Source organism: Microcaecilia unicolor, unplaced genomic scaffold, assembly GCF_901765095.1.
Source record: "Microcaecilia unicolor unplaced genomic scaffold, aMicUni1.1, whole genome shotgun sequence".
NCBI classification, from domain to species: domain Eukaryota; kingdom Metazoa; phylum Chordata; class Amphibia; order Gymnophiona; family Siphonopidae; genus Microcaecilia; species Microcaecilia unicolor.
The window spans coordinates 1,222-6,915 of record NW_021962916.1 but is presented as its reverse complement, the minus strand read 5'-3'; positions in this window follow the sequence as shown (position 1 = coordinate 6,915).

The window sequence follows — 5,694 nt, the reverse complement described above, 5'->3', positions numbered from 1 at the left end:
AAGGAGAGTAAGTAATGTACCTATATCATTGTATGTGTGAGCATGAATTTACTATGTGCACTGCCTTCCTATCCCCTCCTTTTTACCGTGCAGTAATGCTGACACAGCCCGTTCAAAGGGAATGGGCTCTGTCGGCATTACCGAATGGCTTTGTAAAAGGGGGGTATATGTCCTCTTAGCCAAATGAAAGACAGCTTATGAGATCACTGTGTATGTGTGTCCAACAACTTTTGTGTTCAGTGTCCTATTCACATTAGATTTTCAGGCAGTGGATCTAGAGAGAATATTTTTAATGCAATTGTATACCCAAATGTACACACATGTGCCATTTTCAGAGAGTGGGCTCCATTCATTCAGTATGAACTTCCTATTGATTATTGTGTGCTTCCATAGCATTGGGCAGTTTACAGCTATGTTAGAAATGCTGTATCCTACGAGAAGTACTGCTTAACATTTCATACTAGTATTAATGTTATATACCAAAATGCTTTCAGTATGAGGTATTAACAAAGGTGGAAAGAAGAGCAAACAGCCAGCATGGTTAAAGGAAGAAGTAAAAGAGGCTATTAGAGCCAGAAAGAACATCTTTCAGAGTACAAACTGTCACCTGGTACAATTTTAAAGAAAACAATCGCCATCTTCTGGCCAACTTGTTTGGTTCACAGCACCCTTAGTGTCAGAGCAATTTTTGCGTCAACGCCCCCCCCCCCCTCCGGCCACATAGGTCTCCACACCCTCCCCGGCCACATAGGTCTCCCTTTCCCTGCAGCCCTCCTCTCACTCCAGTTCACCTCTCCTTTCTGAAAGTTCAGCACACCTCTTCATTCCCTGCAGCCCCCCTCCTCCCATAAGTCCAGCACACATCTTCTTTCGCTTCGCCGCTCTGATCGTCTGTACTGTTAGGGGGGTCACGTAAGGGTGAGACTGCATCCAAGGTGACTATTGCACAGTGGGTGGAGGCGGTGGCCTCAGCCTATTTGCTTCGGAAGCCTATTCTCTCTTTCTTGAAGGCCCATTCTACATGGGCTGTAGCATCTTCGTGGCAGAGCATGCCTGAGTCTGTTCACTGGAAATTAGTAGAGCAGTGGCTTGATCGTCATTCTTTACTTGTCATTATCGGGTTAGTTGTGTATACTCGTCAGGATGCGCAGTTTGGAGCCAGTGTGCTCACAGTGGGGTTCCATGATGGTCACTGCTCTGATACTTCCCATCTGGGCCGATCTAGAGAGATGCTATGGATGGAGCAATTAGATCTTACCTGCTGATCGGTTTTCCTTTAGCCCTCTAGTCTGGCATAAGCCTCTCACAGGTGGTTGCTATTGTTTGGTTGTTGGCGTTTCGTTGGTCTGGGTGATGAAAGACCAGGGTTGTGCCTGGACCTTTTTTCTTTTTCTTTTCTTTTTTTTTTTGGGAGCTTCTCTGATGCATTCTTACATTTCCATACTTTTCATACAAAGAGAAAAAAAAAGGGAAAACAGTAATATATTAGACTCCACAAGGGAGTGGTGTGCTTCTGTCCGTACCAGCCTTTTTGGGTGGTGGTCAGGCTTGACAGTCTGTTTCTGTGTTAGGCATCAGCAGTTAAGACAACCTATGTCAAGGGATCATGGTGGCGGAGCTGGATACAGAGTTTTATCCTTTGAGAGAGTGTTTCCTTTTTCTATGGCATTTTGCTTGGGGTCATCTTCTTGGCTAGGTGTAGACTGGCTTTCTGGGGACCTCGCAGCCACTTTTAGGCTTACTTGTAGTTCAGTTTGTTCTAAGTCTTCATCTACTGGTTGGAGTGCATTACCATCTGTGCCGGTCTACAGGAGCCAAAGGAAAGCCAATTAGCAGGTAAGATCTAATTGCTCCTTATATTTGATGCTAGGTTCCACTCTAGGAGTCAGCACCCAAGAAAAAGATGTAGGTATCATCGTGGACAATACGCTGAAATCTTCTCTGTTTGTGGCGGCTGCCAAAAAAGCAAACAGAATGCTTGTAATTATTCAGAAAGCGATAGAAGATAAGTCCAAAAATATTATAATGCCTCTATATTACGACTACACCTTGATTATTGTGTGCAATTCTGGTCGTCGTATCTTTAAAAAGTTACAGCAGAGTTAGGAAAAGTTCAACGAAGAGCAACCAAAATGATTAAGGGGATGGAACTCCTATCATATGAGGAATGGCTTAAGAGGTTTGGACCGCAAAACCAAGTGGAGTTCACAATTTCCACAAAAGTTCAACAGCACGAAAAGAAGTGGAAAAGAAACCAACTTCAAGAGATCAAACAAAATACCAGGATAAGATGCTCCAAAACATAAACTTTATTCTGACCCTACACGGGTGCTCCACTGTCAATCAGTATACGACTGTGCAGTCACTGATCGACCCTGAGGAAGGCTTTTGTAAAAGCCGAAACACGGCCCGTGTAGGGTCAGAATAAGGTTTATGTTTTGGAGCATCTTATCCTGGTATTTTGTTTGATCTCTTGAAGTTGATTTCTTTCCACTTCTTTTCATGCTGTTAAGAGGTTTGGACTCTTCAGCATGGAAAAGACAGCTGAGGGGCGATACGGTAGAGGTCTACAAAATACTGAGTAGTGTCGAACGGGTAAACATATATCGATTTTTTTTTTCTCTTTCAAAAAGTACAAAGACTAGGGGACACTCAAAGTTACATGGTACTACTTTTAAAACAAACAGGAGGAATATTTTTTCACTGAACAAATAGTTAAGCTTTGGAACTCGTTACGGGAGGATGTGGTATTGGCAGTTAGTATATCTAGGTTCAAAAAGGTTTGAATGAGTTCCTGGAGGAAAAATCCATAGTGCTATTAAGATAGACATGAGGAAAGCCATTCTTGTCCTTGGGATCAGTAGCATGAATCTTGCTACTATTTGGGATTCTGTCAGGTGCTTGTAACCTGAATTGGCCATTGTTGGAAGCAGGATCCAGGGCTAGATGCACCATTGGTCTCAACCGGTATGGCTATTCTTATGTTCTTATGTCATTGATTAGACAGCCCTGTTGTTGCCATTTGCAAATAAACAGTTGCAATGTATTATTTAATCTTCATGAAATAAAAGCTCTGAAATGTTGGATTAATATTTTAGTCTGTCAGCTGAGAAGATTAGATATAGGGTAAATGTTTTCTCTCTCCATTTGTTGCACAGCCCATTCACATGGATGATCAGAGAATAATGTGGGGTGTTTAAAAGCAGCACTGTTGCAGTCATAAAAAACAGTGCCAGAGCGGTATCCGTGATTATAGCTGTGTCTTATATGAGGGAGAGTTTCAAAATTACATGGCAATAAGGAAATTGCAGGGTAGCTTATTGGCAAACATTTTTTCTTTAGAGGTGACTGAAGAGATCAGAGCATGAAATTAGTAATTCTGTTACATACTGCATACTGTTGGGTTATTTATACATTTTGTAAACATGAAATTGACTTTGTTGTGAACTCAAATAAAAGGGACTGTACTCTTCTTCTTTGGAATCTGAAAAAAAGATGATGCATGATAGCATAGTAAACGATGATGGACAAAGACCAATTAACCTATTCAGTCTGCACAATTTGAGATTTTTCCACTTTGGGTAGATGAGCTTATAAATTCAAACTGTAACCCAGAACCAACTTTCCCTCGCTCCATAACTGTCACAACGATGGCCAATCCCAGTCCTTTCTTAGAGACTCAATGCAATCATCTACCGCAGTTTAGGGTGTAACTGCTGCTTTATTTATTTTTTATACATTTGTACCTGCGCTTTCCCACTCATGGTAGGCTCAATGTGGCTACAGGGGCAATGGAGGGTTAAGTGACTTGCCCAGAGTCACAAGGAGCTGCCTGTGCCTGAAGTGGGAATCGAACTCAGTTCCTCAGTTCCCAGGACCAAAGTCCACCACCCTAACCACTAGGCACTCACTCTCCACTTAATACCATTGTTGGAAGTACACTACGGGGTAAACTGCTTCTCCAAGCAGGTTACTGTAGTGTTTTGTAAACTGCTCAGAAGGTATTTAATGGGCAGTGTATCAAGTTTTTAATACATTTAAACATCCTCATGGTTTGGTTAAAAAAAAAAAAAAAGGGAAATGGGTTGGGATTTGATGTACTGCCTTTCTGTGGTTACAGTCAAAGTGGTTTACAGTTAGAACAGATACTTTTTTGTACCTTGGGCCATGAAGGGTTAAGTGACTTGCCTAGAGTCACAAGGAGCTGCAATGGGAATTGAACCTGGTTCTAGGCCACTGCACTAACCATTAGGCTTCAGCTAGCTATAAGGGGTTAGTTTTACACTTTCCCACATTTAAGTTGTAGAAAAGTGACTTTCAGTTGAAGATTTTAACATTTAAAAATGTGAAACTGTTTTATTTTGCAAAAAAATTCTGAGTTTCATTTGTTAGATATACTGTATATATTATGGTAATGAGCAAACTGGGTCCTTTCTGGTAGTGAGCTGGGGAAGGCTTCAGAGAGTCAATTAAGATGAATTTATACAAATTTTCTTAAAACACCTACCTAGTGTTCAATATTTCTTATTTTATGCTTTTTTCATTGAGATAATACATTCTCATAGAGTTTGCATTTGGTTGTCTTCTCACTAGGGGGGGCCCGCAATGAAGCTACAAAGTAGTAGTTTAAAACAAATCGGAGAAAATATTTCTTCACTCAATGTGTAATTAAACTCTGGAATTCGTTACCAGAGAATGTAGTAAAAGCAGTTAGCGGGGTTTTAAAAAGATTTGGATGGGTTCCTAAAGGAAAAGTCCATAGACATTATTAAATGGATTGGGGAAATTCCATGCTTATCTCTCTATATAAAAGGCAACACCAACGTTCTATGAAGCCTCCAGCCGGAAGTGTGAAGGGGAGAGATATCCGGTTTCCCCATGAGTGTCTGCCCGCCTCTCTGTAACAGAAACAGTCAGTGAAGGAAATCACAGCAAAGCAGTGAAGGATCAGAGGGGGGAGGGGAGAGGGACAGAGGGCAGGGACACACACACTCCCACATGCACACAGAAGAAACCTTGCTAGCCCCCGTTTCATTTGCATCAGAAACGGGGTTTTTTACTAGTTTCTAGAATAAGCAGCATAAAATGTATTGTACATTTTTGGGATCTTGCCAAGTACTTGTGACTGGATTGGCCACTGTGAGGACCTTCGGTCCCAGTATGGCAATACTTATGTACTTAGGAGATGGGAATCTCTATAGCTATGTGGGGGGAAATAATCAGACTTTTCTATGCTGATAAAGTTATGGTTGCTGCTTTCCATATGGTTATTTAGAAAGTACTGTACATGTACGTGAACAGCTTGTATGCTTTTGCCTACACAGAAATGGGATGGAAATAGGTCGGTGGGGGGAGAGAAGAAGAAGAAACTAGAACTCTCACTCACATTGCTATAGGGGGTGTAGGATAAAGGGACGACGAATGGCCTCCCAGTGGAGGGGTGGAGAGAAAACTTCATCTGAATTCAAGAAAGCTTGGGAAGGTACGCAAGAGCTCTAATGTAGATGGTATGGATGGGCAGACTAGATAAGTTATGGTCTTTATCTGCTTCTATTTTTACATTAAGAGTGATCACAACTGCTGCTTCAAGTTTATTAAAACCTCATTCCTTGATTGCATCAGACTATGACCTGCCCCCTCCACCATCTTGTTTTCCATCAGTTTCACTTTGTCCTTGTCCCTTTTAGCCACCAT